Source organism: Perognathus longimembris, chromosome 3 (genome assembly GCF_023159225.1).
Source record: "Perognathus longimembris pacificus isolate PPM17 chromosome 3, ASM2315922v1, whole genome shotgun sequence".
Classification (NCBI taxonomy): Eukaryota; Metazoa; Chordata; class Mammalia; order Rodentia; family Heteromyidae; genus Perognathus; species Perognathus longimembris.
This window is the reverse complement of record NC_063163.1, coordinates 13,555,648-13,570,903: the sequence shown is the minus strand read 5'-3', so window position 1 is coordinate 13,570,903 and position 15,256 is coordinate 13,555,648.

The following is a 15,256-nucleotide window of genomic DNA, read 5'->3' as shown; positions in this document are numbered from 1 at the left end:
AGAGAATTTATGTGTTTAGCATGCAGCCAGGAGCATAGCAATCTGCATAAGTGGTGACTGCAGTAGGCCTTTAATGCTCATTCTCAAAGTAGATTTGGAAAGGTGCCACAAATATCCACATGTTAAAAGAAGCAAGGCTCAGAGAGTTCCCCTAACCAAGCCAAGGTCACCCAGTTCAGAAATGGAAAAGAAATCCTTCAACACAGGACAACTTTTTTTGTTGTTGTCACTGTATTTTTTAGATAGGGTCACACTGTGTAGCCCAGGCAAGCCTGGAATTTAGTATCCTGTTGTCTACAGTTCTAGAGTTTCAAGTAATGCCACAATACTCAGTTCACAGGGTAACATTTTAACAACACAGCTTTCCCCAGGGTGTAGGAAGTAAGGATAGTTGCCATTGCTAGAGTTGATTTGAGAAAGAGGGTAAGTGGAAGGTTGAATGGATTATTAGTGTTTCTAATTTGTTTTAAGGGTAACACCTCACCAAAAATAAATTAATCCTCTAGTTGTAGGTCCTATGGTGGGAATTCTTCCAAGCCTGAAGCTTCAAAACATGGACCACTGGATTAATAGTAAAAACTGTAGAATGGCAAGTGTTGAGTTGAATTGTAGCAATAGCACAAATTGATCACATTTAAAGAGATTCATCAGTAGTGTCCATGCCAATTCTCAGAATATTTATTTTAAGAGCATATTCTATGTTCTGTAGTGAGTGCTAAGTTCCTTAGATAATGTGAAAAAATACACCAGACTCCTAACATTTTGTTTTCTGGTGTAACTAAAACTCTATGTGAAACAGGGAATTAAGTAAATAGAAAAAGTGTACCATAAAGTGATAATGAAAATATAAAATTAAATTTTAAAATGCTTAGAAATAATTGGTTGGGGCTGGGGATATAGCCTAGTGGCAAGAGTGCCTGCCTCGGATACACGAGGCCCTAGGTTCGATTCCCCAGCACCACATATACAGAAAACGGCCAGAAGCGGCGCTGTGGCTCAAGTGGCAGAGTGCTAGCCTTGAGCGGGAAGAAGCCAGGGACAGTGCTCAGGCCCTGAGTCCAAGGCCCAGGACTGGCCAAAAAAAAAAAAAAAAAAAAGAAAGAAAGAAATAATTGGTTGATAAAGAGTCCTTAGGACTAGCAGCTAGCGGCTCATTCCTGTAATTCTAGCTATGCAGGAAGCTGAGATCTGAAAATTGTGATTCAAAGCCAGCAAGAGGGGAAAGTCTGTAAGACTCTTATCAATAATTAACCACCAATATGCCAGAAGTAAAGCTGTGGTTCACATTGCAGAGCACTAGCCTAGAGCAAAAGAGCTCAGGAACAGTACACAGGCCTTGAATTAAAGCCCCAGGATTGAAAAAAAAACAAAAACTTTTCTGTAAAATAAAGAGCAGGGAAGAAGGGGAGGTATCACAGAATTGCTTCTGAGAGAAGACAAGTAGAAGTGGGCACCGAGGGTTGGAAGCTACATAGAGAAAATGAGACTGTCCCCCCCCCCACACACACACCCCTTCCTCCACAATCCATTAAAAAAGCAGCTTATACAAAACTCTTGACAGGAACTCATTTATTCCTTGATTATACAAGTACATCCAATAGAGATCAGATTCTTGGGAGGAAGAGAAATAATCATGTTGAATATAGGTTATAGGTAATAATAAAGGACCTAGCCTACTAGAAGAGATTTGACATGGAGTTCTAGGAAAAGAGCAAAATAACTGCAATAGAGCACAAGCCTGTACAACTAAGAAATGGAAACTGAATGACCAAGATACAATACTTTGAAAAGGAGAAATGTACAATAAATCTAGTACCAGAAGAAACTTAGTCTGGAAGTATTCAGAATTCCTGGTGTTGGGCAGTACAAAGACATACGTACATAACATAAATACATATATATGTACATTTGTGCATTATACGTGTGCATAATGTGTGAATATATATATTCCACATTTTATCTGATTTGTCCACACCAAACTTTCAAGTTAAAAAGAAATCGAGGGGCTGGGGATATAGCCTAGTGGCAAGAGTGCCTGCCTCGGATACACGAGGCCCTAGGTTCGATTCCCCAGCACCACATATACAGAAAACGGCCAGAAGCGGCGCTGTGGCTCAAGTGGCAGAGTGCTAGCCTTGAGCGGGAAGAAGCCAGGGACAGTGCTCAGGCCCAGAGTCCAAGGCCCAGGACTGGCCAAAAAAAAAAAAAAAAAAGAAATCGACACAGCCATGAGTATTCTTAGAGACTAGCCGTATATTCCGCGTTTAATCTCAGCTACTCAGAAGGCAGAAGCAGGATTGTAAGTTTAAGGCTATCCAGAGCAAAAGCCATATGACCATGTCTCCATAAATAAAGAAATGGCTGTGGGAATAACCCAAGTGGCAGATTCCTTGCCTAGAATAGACACAACTCTAGGTTCAATCTTCATGCCCCACCCCTTCAAGAAATAGTCTCAAAAGCAACAATGGTGCCAAAAGTCAGTAAGTGTTTTTGCTTGGTATCTCTGGTATAACATCCCCAGACATCCTTTTGTGGGACTTTGCACCAATCCCGCCTTCAAATTTAATAGAGTAAGTTTTCCACTTTTAGAAAATAAGGAATAGAGGAAGTTTTCCATTTGTACACAGACATCCATGTAGTTAGAAAGGAGTGTTTTTATAGATAGACGTAAGGCAAGGGGAAAGAAAAACAGAATTTTTTTAATAATGGAACTCAAGATAGCTTGTACTTCACTTCTGACAAAATACTAAGCAAAAGAGTGATAAAAATAATAACTGAGATCAAATTTTATTTTTCTCCTGTCAGATCAAAGCTCTCATTCTTTATGGAATTCATGTTACCTGAGTTAATTAGAAGTCTGCCTGAAATTGCAAATGGCTTCATTAAATGACAGAACAACATATTAGAATGACTCTCTATGGGGAGAAATGTGAAAAGTACCACAAAATGGCTTTAATTTGGGAATACTGCAATGAATTTTGCACAGCAGCAGACATAATTTTGCTAAAGCTGCATGAAAACATTATACACCTAAACTGTGACAAATCTTCCCTTGTAAAAATAACAGTAAGTATAGTACTTCTAATGAATAAAAATGAAGTTCAAATCCATATGGCTTGGCTGCTAACAGAAAAGGTGTAAATCTTAGTTTATGATTTTCATGCTTAACTCTAGTCACATGCATTTTCTGTTCTCCTCTTACGAGTTATCAAATACAAAAGCAATCTCAAATACCACCTTAAACTAAAAATTCACACTAGGTGTTCCTGGCTAGATAGGAGTCGAATGAGATTTCAAAAAGCAGTTGTTGTACCTAAGATTCTGTTGTCCTTCCCAGATATACACATTTGTCATAGGAGACAACAGTAAATTTGGGAACAGAGTCAACAAAGGAGATCAGAAATGCTAGGCAGGTAAATACATTACAGATAGTCCAACTACCACAGTGACTGAACTAGTTTGGTCTCATAATTCCTGGAGAAATGGAAGCCATCACTCCAAATGTCCACTAGCCAATTTTTACTCTTTATTACAAGTTTCTCATATTGCGGCTCTTGCAATTGCTTCTGTAAGAAAGAAGCAGTGGCGTTACCTATCACTTGTCAAAGTAAAGAATGATCTCCTCCTCTTTGTAGCATTCATATGAATGTGGAAAGGAAATTCAAAAAAAGGCGTTGTTCTAACATCATCACGAGGATTATTTCCCTTCATCCATTTTTCTGTCTATTACCATTTGCCAAAAGCATTGTGACTGAGCCATACTTAACTAAAAGTGAATCTAGGAAATACAGGATCTGAATTATAGGGAATTTGCATATTGGAATTGTCTATCCTTTAGGAGAGAAATCAGGTTGTAATCACAGCTCAGGAAGCAACAGTGAATATGTATGCTCACATAGGTCTTCTTATGGTGACACATTGTGGTCATAGTGGTACATGCCTAGAATCCTAGCACTGCAGAGGCTGAGACGGAATTGTGAATTCCAGGACAACCAAGGACACATAGTGAATTCTGGGACATTCTCAGCGATTATAGAGAATCCCTATCAATAAACTTGGGGCTGAGAATATTGCCAAGTGGTAGAATATTTTTCCACCTTGGGCTTGATCCTCAACTCCACAGAAAATATAAATGAATAAGTTAATAAAATAAAGTACCTAGCTCCCAGTACTTTGTTATAACAATAAAAGATAGACTAGTACACACACATGTATGTATACATATGTGTGTATATGTATGTATATGTCAGGCCCCACCCCAGAAGACTAGTCTGGAACTCTAGGGGTGAGGCCCACCATTCTGGACAACAAGCCCTCTAGATCATTCCAAGTCATGCTCATATACAGAACCATTAGGGATTGGGTGGCCTATATTACTCAGGGACTTAAAAAATAATTAATATATTTTACAAGTGCACAAACATATAAATGAAAAGCTTAGGCAACGGGCCTATGTGGCTCACAAAATGTGTTGTTTTCTCATAGTCCTTTTCAGAAAAAGACACCATTCCAAACATTTGTCCCACATGGAGGGCCCCAGTTATCTCAACAGATAGCAGTAGCGTCAAGATTCCAGGAAATGCAGTAGTGAGGTTTGAAGAGAAAGAAAGACTAGAATCTGCCAAGAGGGAAACATTTTATATTCAATCATGTGAAACTAGACGTGTTAAAGGTATATGCAGAAATCACAATAGGCCCACATCAGATAGTTGTGTGTTTTTTAGATGTGCATTCTTCTTGGCTTCAAGCAATGGAGTCTACATGGTCAGTTTGGAATATGACATTTGCGAGCTACCAGAGTGCTCCTAGTAGATTCTGTAGTAGGCCAGTTCCAAATTTAACTCATATTCAACAACTCTCTCTCTAGCCAAGACTGACTATATAGGAGTTGGCTTTCCGAAGAAGCCTTCCAGCATCCTAGGGACGGAAGGAAGAAACCTTCTTATCTTTGTAGTAGGTTTAGCCTGTGGTAGAGTGATAGGTTCACATTAGGTATGCAATGTGCAAAATGGCTGTACATGCAGGCTCCTGAAAGTACAGTGCTCACTCTATATATAGGGTTAGTAGTTTAAGGAAACTCTACTGCCTATCAGGTAGGAAGGGAGGTAAGAAATAAATAAATAAATAAATAAAGGTCTAGGGCATACAAATTAGTGATCATACTTATTCTTAAGTAATTGGTCTCAAAGATATAATGGTGTCCCTTCAAAGAGTAAGCTAAATATTTAACCACTAAAAATGCATATTAAGTTGAAAACATTTATTGCTGGTTTTATTAGTGATATTTCTTCCCATAATACAAGTTACCTCTGCTCATCAATTTTTCTTTATAAATTTAGATAACTAAAGATACAAATTTGAATTTTAAAGACCACACCTCTAGCATCCATTTAGATTGAAGGATGCTATTTCTAGGTTCTGGATGACAGCCATTACTAATACTACTTGGCTATGGCAAGACTAAAATGAATTCTATTAAAAGAAAAAAATCCAAGTAACAGATATGTTCACAAGTTGCTCTCCATTTAGCATTCAATATGTTTTAAAATATGTGCTCCTTTAATCCAGAATTCATATAAAATTATTGCATTTCAACTTAGTATTAGGTGTTTTAAGAAACACAACTGTTTCACAAAAAATGTCATATTATAATTTAGAGGAAAGAAAAGCTTTTGGGATTTTGGCAGTGTTTTCTTTAAAAAGCAAACAAATGCTATTCATTTACAAACAAATATTTGTTTTCTCAAATGTATTCCCAATATAATTATGATTATGTTTCAATGCCACTTCCTCGCATATTGATACCTCACTTGCCATTAAATTCAGAACAGATGCAGATGTAGTAGCACCAGCATCACCTACTGCAGCTAGATTCTGTACTCTAGTCCTGGTTGCCATTATAAAACCCAGCCTTATCTGCATCAGAAAGTCCAAAGACCTCCTGTGATAAGCATTCTTCAAGATCTATAATTGAAAAAAAGGAAATACCAGCATTTCGCATGAATGTAGCAGTCAGTAGAAAGCATGCTTTGAATGGTTTGATCTTCAGCCATCAAGAAGTCAAAAGCCATCTGAAAACATTTCTTTCCTGTAGTTGAAGTCATGATATGTGGTTCCTACCTCCAGTTATTCCAGTGGCTCCAGGGCAATGGTGTTTCTGAGTGGTGAGGAAAGAATAAGGCACCAACTCATATTTACTGAGCTCCTACTTGTTCCTGGAACTGAATTGAGTGCTTTATTAAGACTGCCTTATTGAAACTTTAAAAATCATGTATAGTAGATAATTTTCTTTAGGGCCTTCATGGTGGTTCACATTTTGCACAGAGCTTCAAGTAGACAGACTTGAACGATGGTACTCGGATCACCTTTCAGAGCAGAAGGCAGAATTCCTGTGGCTTGGTTGTTTTTGCTGTTGTTACTGCCCAGTATAATAAAGACCATATCTTGCTGCGGAATAAAGGTTAGGCATGCTGACCCAATCGCAAATTTAGACAATCTGGATTTTTAAAGTTTAGGGTGCTTGAGCTGTGTTGCAAGACCACTTAATGCACAGCATACACCTGGCCCACTCGTCATCACACTGAGTGTGGGACTAATGGGAACATGAACCTCAGGCTGCTGGACTTGCTATAAGCCCCAAAGTCTGACCCAAAAGTCTTTTGTCATCTAACAACCTTCTGATACTGCAGCTGGCTAACACTGCTTGCAAGTTGAATGAAATCACTGACACTAAGGAGTGTACTTGTCTAGGGCAAAGCGAGAGGGGCATGGAACATAGAAGGCATTTACTCTCAGGACTCGGCGGGGCCTTCCCGGATAGCATCTCTCTACCTCACTCTAGTCTGGTCCCTTGGATACTGTGCACCCTGGGTACATTTTACAGATATTTACAAATATTTCCATATTTGTTTTATATTTTCAATTAGTAAGGAAAAGAACTGCATTGCTCATGTACATACAATGTTTTGCAGCCTGTAGATATTATATCCAGATTTTTAGCGAATGCATTACTAAAAATACTTATTTTTTATAGTGAGAACATAGCTTCTTCTATGTAGACATTCTTTAAAAATAAAACATAAGTCAGGTCTAGTAGTATACAGCTGTAATCCTACCCTTCAGGAACTCAGGTAGAAGAACTGAGGTTAGGCCAATATGTGCTATATCATGAGATTGTGTTTCACTGAATAAACAAATAAATGTATGTATGCATGCACATATGAGTGTGTTTCACTGAATAGAGAGAAGAAGAAGAAGAAGGAGAAGGAGAAGGAGAAGGAGAAGGAGAAGGAGAAGGAGAAGGATGAATGCATGCAGAAGAAGAAGAAGAAGAATAAGAAGAAGAAGAGAGAAGAAGAAGAAGAAGAAGAAGAAGAAGAAGAAGAAGAAGAAGAAGAAGAAGAAGAAGAAGAAGAAGAAGAAGTAGTCTGGGGCTTAAACTCAAAGATAGCATTCTAGTACTTGAGCCACAATTCCACTTCACAGACTTTCCTGCCCGGGCTGGCTTTGAATCACAATCTTCAAATCTTAGCTTCCTGAGTAGTTGAATTTGAGCCACTGGAATTCAATGCTACAAGGCTATATATGTTTGAATTTTTTCTGAGTGTATGTAATCAGTATGTTAAGCCCAAGATATCTCCATCCAAATTAGTTTGTAATGTAAGCATACATATACACATGAATCCTTTGGAGGAGTGGATGGTCTGAAGTAGCAGTCAGATCTGGAATTATTAAAGAAAAACAGAATTCTTTGATAGAAAAAAAGTGAAGCAACCTTTTGAACTCTTTATTATAAACTGGATGCTGTTTTCTCTAACACCATTTTTGACTTTGGGGTTGAGATGCTCAGAACTCCCACTGCAAGCTTCTATATTGAAAACATAGCCACACTTATCAAAAACTGGTTTCTATGAAAAAAAAAATAACCTAGTCTGAACTAAACTGCTTTTCAGACCATGAAGGAAAGTGGCAGAACTGTAAACACTAATGGGCCCTATAAACAGTGATTTCAGACATTACGTCCACCGCTGTGACAGATGAGTCACACTTTCTTTTTTCTTGTGTCAGATGCAAGCATGGAGTAAGAGCATCACCGGGCACTTCATTGAAATCTAATGATAAATTTTATGTTATTTAACAGGAAAGGGATGTCACAGAGGCTTAAAAATGCTGCTTTCGGTTTTATCACTTAAAAAATTAAATGAGGGCTGGGAATATGGCCTATGGTAGAGTGCTTGCCTCATATACATGGAGCCGTAGGTTCAATTCCTCAGCACCAGATACATAGAAAAAGCCAGAAACAGTGCTGTAGCTCAAGTAGTAGAGTGCTAGTCTTGAGCAAAATGAAGCCAGAGACAGTGCTCTGACCCTGAATTCAAGCCCCAGGATTGGCATAAAATAATAATAATAATAATAATTAAATGAGATATTCAACTCTTAATTATTTGGGCATGTTTAAATAAAAAACCTGAATTTCATGAGAAAACATTAAAATTAGTATTTCATGTGTCATTAACGTCAGTATTTAATGTGTCAAATTACATGTTATATCTTGGAAAAACCAAATATATAAGAAATTAAGTCATATCTAAAGATCTAAAACCCAAGGATCCAGTGTATATTACAAAATTAAGAAGACAGGAAAGAGTGGGTAGGGGAAAGATGGTTAGAATGTTGAAATGGGTGACATTGATAAAGAAATGTTGCATTCATAAACTGCTTTGCTAAGTGGTCCTTTGTACAACTACTTAAATATAATTTAAAAACTTAAAGCAAAACCTAAAACCTCAGCATTTGCATAATAACCAAAAACCCTATATTTAGTTTTTTGAATTTAGTTTTATTGTCAAAGTGATGTACAGAGGGGTTACAGTTACATATGTAAGGTAGTGAGTACATTTCTTGTCAAACTTGTTACCCCCTCCCTCATTTTTCTCTCCCTCCCCAACCCCATCAGATTGTATATTTAATTTCTAACATATTGTACTGTGAGTATCACTGTTACAATTCTTTGAACTTTTGTCCTTTGTCTCACCATTTTGATCCTATTCCTAGTTTGAATTAGATGACATAGGTATAAAAAAGGTAATACTCAAATGCATATATACACATACATATACACACACATATATAACTCAGTTGTATGACTACAACTGTCATACATAAATATAAATGTAAATGTGGCATTATCTGACTAGAATAAATCAAGTTAAGGCAGTATTAAAAATATTACAGATTTCCTTCGCATTTTTGAGACTCAGTGTCTTCATTTACATAAAATCCCTGTGATTCTGCTGTTTGAAACAATACAAAGGTGTCTCTAAAATTACTTGGAGGATTTTTTTAAACTCAGAATTTCATGAAACTATAAAAGAATTCATGTACAATTATGTAACAAACATGGTAAATGACTTATGTTTCATTTCATTAATCAAATTAGTCATGCACTACTACTAAATTAATTAAGTTACTTGCCATGCTAGTTACTAACATTGTTTTCTTTCAGGTTTCTCCTGAGCAAAACAACAACAAAACCAAAAACAAAATACCTTATGATTACTGTTTAAATAAAATAATGCTTAAAAAAGTGTGTGACATGCACTAAGGTTTTTTTTTAATGGCTAATTTTTAATCATGCATAGGATAGAAAATATACTTTCTTCTCACAGAGGACTTTTGCAAACCATTAGCCTTGTAGCACTGGATCAGAGACGTGATTCTTCGCTTTGGATCTCCAATTCTGCTTCCCAACTTCTGAGAGCCCCCCTCAGTGTTCTTATACCACCACCCATGGGAGTTGTATGGCTGCCAGCACCAGGGCTAAGAATTCTCAACTGTTATCGGCAATGTCGCAAAATTAAATACCCGAGTCTTTGTCTACCAGGAGAAATGATCTTCAAACTCTCCTCCAAAGTGCTCTTCTGAATGCCTGCCAAGGATTACTCATGTCTCAGAAAATGGCTTCTCTCTCCATGGCTACCTCCATCCTGAAGTTTCCTGTTCCTTTCCAGGAGACTCAGAGCCTGACACCTTTTGGTACTTCCAGCTCTGTGTCTAAGCTCTGCTCCTCGATTGCAAGGATGGAAGAAACCTGATGCCAGTGCATGTCTGGTTGGAAGAGTCACCTCTGATGGATGACTGCTAAAAAGAATACCCTATTGTGTCATCACGATGATACTTGCTTTGCTCCACTGAACATCCACTGACCTGGCAACAACGGGGATGAGACCTGATGTTTTGTGAATTTCACTGCTGGTATTTCATGTACTGAAAAAGTAAAGCCAGGGACAGTGTTCAGGCCCTGAGTCCAAGCCCCAGGACTGGCCAAAAAGAAAAAAAAAAAAAAAGAAAAAAGAAAAAATAGACACACAGAAAGAGTTACCATTACAGACACAAAGGCATTCTCTCCCTACACCTTCCCTCAGAAACAGCAAACGCTTACATAGTGCTTCTTAACGGTGAACCACTATTGCAAGAGGTTATAGATACTAACTCAGTGTATAGCAAGACTCTAAGACAGAAATGACTGTGTTGGACATTTTATAGATGAGGGATCTAGGCACACAGGTGCTGGAATGATTCCCCATGGGCATGGCTTATGAAGGACTGAGGAGGAATTATAATATTCTCCTTTCTTTTAAATAGCACTATTATTCTAAAATATCATCGTGAGTGCTACTTACTTTTGACCATTCTCTACCCTTAAAATTGTAACTAGTGACATATATACATTTTAATGGGCAAGAAGAGAAAAGCTAAAAATACCAAAATAAATATTTTGGATACAAGGTTAGAATTAACTAATTGGAAATAAAAATCACTTGTCTTCTAAGCAGCATCTCTAAAACAAAAATAAATACAAGACGGAAATGATTACAAGATCAGACGTGCAGTACATTTTATGCTTTCTCTTTTCAGAAGGAGAAAACACAGAATAAGTAACTATCTCACAAAATATTCTTTGGAGAATTATGAGTGCCTTTAGAAATCACTGAAATATAAGTCAGCTCTGAATGCCTTGATGAATACTGCCATCTAATGCCCAGTGGAGAAATCCAAGTGCAGCTTAGACTTGGACGAGGTCCTAGTACTGTCCTCCGGCATGCCTTAGGAAATGGCAGCACAGATCATGTTAACAACTAAGATTCTGTAACTGCATCAGTCATTTTGATGTAAATTTTAGATAGCAAATTAGAAAGACTTGGGTTCCTTCACATTATACTCTGGGTTCAGAGAGATTTAGTTGGGGTGTAGTATCATGGTTATTATAAAACTTGACTTCATTATAATTTCCCTCAATTGTAAGGTGTACATCCATAAACCCTGTTGATATAATCCACAGTGATTCTGTATTATTATAAACTTCTATAGTTTTCAGGATTGTTTTTTCATTCTTATTTTTTCTTGAAAGGGGTATTGGTGTAACATGCCTTCCTTTGACCTTTACAAAAGGGTAAAGATAAGGACAGACATAAAGGAATAAAGAAGATGAAGTCTATTTATATGTGTGTCTATATTCCATATATTTATAAATAGAAACAACCAACAAGATAAATTAATTAATAAAATTATATCCTGATGTAAGTAGAATAGGAGATGATGGGGTTAAAAATATAGCTAGGATATTAATGATTAAAAGACAAAAGCTATTCATTATCCCAGTAATTTCTGTAACACTAAGTTAAAGAACCTAGACACTTTCTCAAAGCCTGCCAGTTTTATATGCTATTTAACCTTTCATAAATTTTAAATAGTCTATACATTGTCACATTTTTATAATCCAAATGTTGGGTACAAACTGAGTATCATGTCTTATAATCTAAAAATGCTTGGCACCAAAAATATTTCAGATGTCTGTATTTCCCCCTCTTGGGATATTTGCATAATATACATAATGAGATAACTTTGGGCTAGGACCCAAAAGTAAATGCAAAATTTATTGTTTTATATACATTTTATACACAGAGCTAGTAGGTAATTTATGCAATATTTTAAATAATTTTGTGTAAAATCAAAGTTTTAGGAAGTAGAATTTTCCATTTGCAGTATCATACTGGCGCCCAAAAATTTTGGATTAAGTATCTAAAACTGTGACAGTATTCTCTTTCAAAAACTGTATTCTCATTTTAACAATATGGTCGAGCAATTCTTAGGTAACTATTTCTATTTGTTCTTCTTTTCTTTGTTTTGTTTTGAGCCAGTACTGGGACTTGAACTGATCTACGATTGCTGATCCTTAGGTTTTTCTGTTCAAGGCCAGCATTGTACCTCTTGAGCCACTCTTCCAGTTTCACCTCCTCAAATCTCAGCGGTTGTTTAGCTAGAATTATAGGCATAGGCCACGAGTCCCCAGCTCCATATGTTTTAATTCTTAATCCAAGTCCCTTTGAATCTTCCCAGAAGTAAAAACAAAATGCTTCAGTGAGTAGAACTCAACCTACAAGTTCAGCATAGGTTAGTGTGTTTCTCCAGGACATTTCTCACAAGGCACAGTGGCTTTAGACATGCCTCTACCCAGATCCCTTAGCCAGTGTGTACCTATGTAAGGACAAATTCAACAATCTACAGGGTAGAGTTTCAGAGTCAGAACTGAAGATCCTAGGATTGAGTTGAGCTAGCCATTGCTCTACTAGCATCAGCCCTTCTCCTCTATCTTCTGCTCTGAACCTCTTTTTGTCCTTATAAAGATGGTCACTACTTGTTGAGGGGCAGAAAATCATTTAGTACTAGACCAGTCCCTAAGTACTAATTCTCCGCTGTGACATTTATGCAAGTGCCTATTGAAAATAGAAAAGGATGCTACTTATGCATATTGAAGAAAAAATTAAGAACAATTGATTTACTGTTAAAAAGATTGAAAAACTGATTAAAAACTGTCAAATTTATAACTAAGGAGCTATGTTCAGAATAGCAAGTGATTTGAATCTGGTCAAACTCTACTATCCTTTTATGGTTGACACACTCAAAATCACTTGCTGGGGTGTTTGGAATGGAACACAAAGAAAAGGAAATAGTTTGACCTGACATTAATTAATACAATGTTGCTAGGAGCAATTTAGCTTCCTAGTTGCAAAATTGAAATTCTTTGAGACTTAACCTTCTTCGACCAAGTATTTATTTCTAGGCAATTTTCAGCAACTCCATGCAGAATTTTTAAAATGCAGAACTAACATCATTATAATAATAGCTATGAACCAGGGATGGGAAAGAGGCTGACATTCATCCTGACAGAGATAAATAGCGGGCAAAGTAAATTACTGTATTAGCTGGATACTTGTTATACATGAACTAAGCCACCTCACTTTATTTACACAAAGCATAATGCAAAAGGAAAAACAACTGTACTGGAATCCATTCAAATGAGTACAATAGTAGTTACCAGGGAAAAATGATTTTGATTGTATCATTAAATTTAAAACATTCTCTTTAGGCACTGAACGCAGCCCTCAAGTGGGCCTTTTATCACGGGCTTAATGTGAGGAGTGCAAGAAAAAGAAAAAAAACTTGAAAGCGAATGTGTTTAGCATCTAAAGCATTCTTCACTCTGTGGTTAGAATATTGAAAATACTCAGGAGGAAAAAAAATCCCATTTTGCAATCCTCAATATGGGTCTCAAAATAATATGTGGAACATCAATTAAAATGAGGAAAGAGAAATCTCTCCATTGATCACATGAAGAGATTAAACTTAAATAAATTTTACCCAGCAGTTTTAAAATGATATGAAAATAGAAGGAAAAAAAGGGGGGGTGGAAAGATTCTGACTGTTCATGTTTGTGAATTTCATTGGCCAATGGGATGTGTGAAGATCCAATCACTCTCTAGACTTGTGAAAGGCAAAATTAAAGTGGAGGAAAGTTATGAAGATTGGCTTCTCTGAATCAAATACCAAGGACTGACATAAACATTGAGGGTTTAGGTTAATGAGTAGCTACCCATTCTTTGACAAAATTATCTCTCAATTTTCTGTCCTAATATTCTATCTTCAAAAACAAAAGTACTCATCCTTTGACTAAAGTTCATCTTGCTGTGTAGTGATAGAAACATTTTTGTAGTTGTGGTTGCCATAGTTATTATTGCTATACTTGCCTTTGATCTCCCCAGACCGATTTATACATTTCATTTCATATTTTGTATCTTTCTATTTTCCATAGCCTAGCACAGTGTTTGGTTTCCATTAGCTATTTAATATATATTTATTTAAAAATAAAAGAAGTAGATTGGAATTGCTACTAAATTGAAGCAGGAAATAATAGATATAAATTACTTTAAATAGCTTTAATGAAAAAAGAAAACAACCTAAATATTATGAGACAAAGAAGAGCTACAGATGCAGACTATTGCAAAGCAAGTGTGTGTGAGTTGGATTGCATTTCTCTGTGGTTTATAATAGAATCCTATGAAAATCCTAAGTAGTAACAACCAATACTTCCCAAAAGTTGCTTCCACCAGGTAATCAATCAATAAAAGCACTATGGTAAAGTTCAAATAGTGAAAAATACTTATCATGAGACATAGATAGTCCAAGTTCTTCTATAGCCCTTGCCTATGTCTCGGTCTCCTAATCTGCAGAAATGGAGCTAGGGTTAAATTCTATAGTAGATGTGCAGGAGTCTCATCGTTGTAAACAGCCCAGAATGGCTACTTGGATTTTCTTTTTCTTCTTTCGTTCCTCCCACCAAGAAATGAAGTATATTTCTATATTCCTTGCGTCTAAAACAGTGTTATTGCTCCCTTTGACCAATGCAAGATAGCAGAAATGAACTCCTGCATGTTCTATACCTAGACTTCAAGAGGACTGAAGCTTCCATGCTTCCATAGAGAATTCTACTGTGTGAACAAGCCTAAAACATCTTTATATGCCAGGGTCTGCAAAATTTTCCTGCAAAAAGTCAAAAGGTAAATATTGTAGTCTTTGGAAGACATAAAGACTGTCAGAACCATTCAATTCTTTCCATGTTAGCTATAAGGTAAATGCAGACAAATACATAAACAGTCTAGCCAGGTGCTGGTGGCTCAAACCTGCAATGCTAGCTACTCTGGAGGCTGAGATCTAATGATCTTAGTTCAAAGCCAGCATGGGAAGGAAAGTCTGGGAGAATTTTATCTCCAATTCACCCTGAAAAGGCTGAATATGATGCTGCATCTCAAGTGGTAGAGCATTAGCCTTGAGGGGAAAAAAAAGCTCAAGGACCACATCTAGACCCCTGAATTCAAGCACCAGGATTTGCACATACACAGACAAGGAAAAGAGAGAA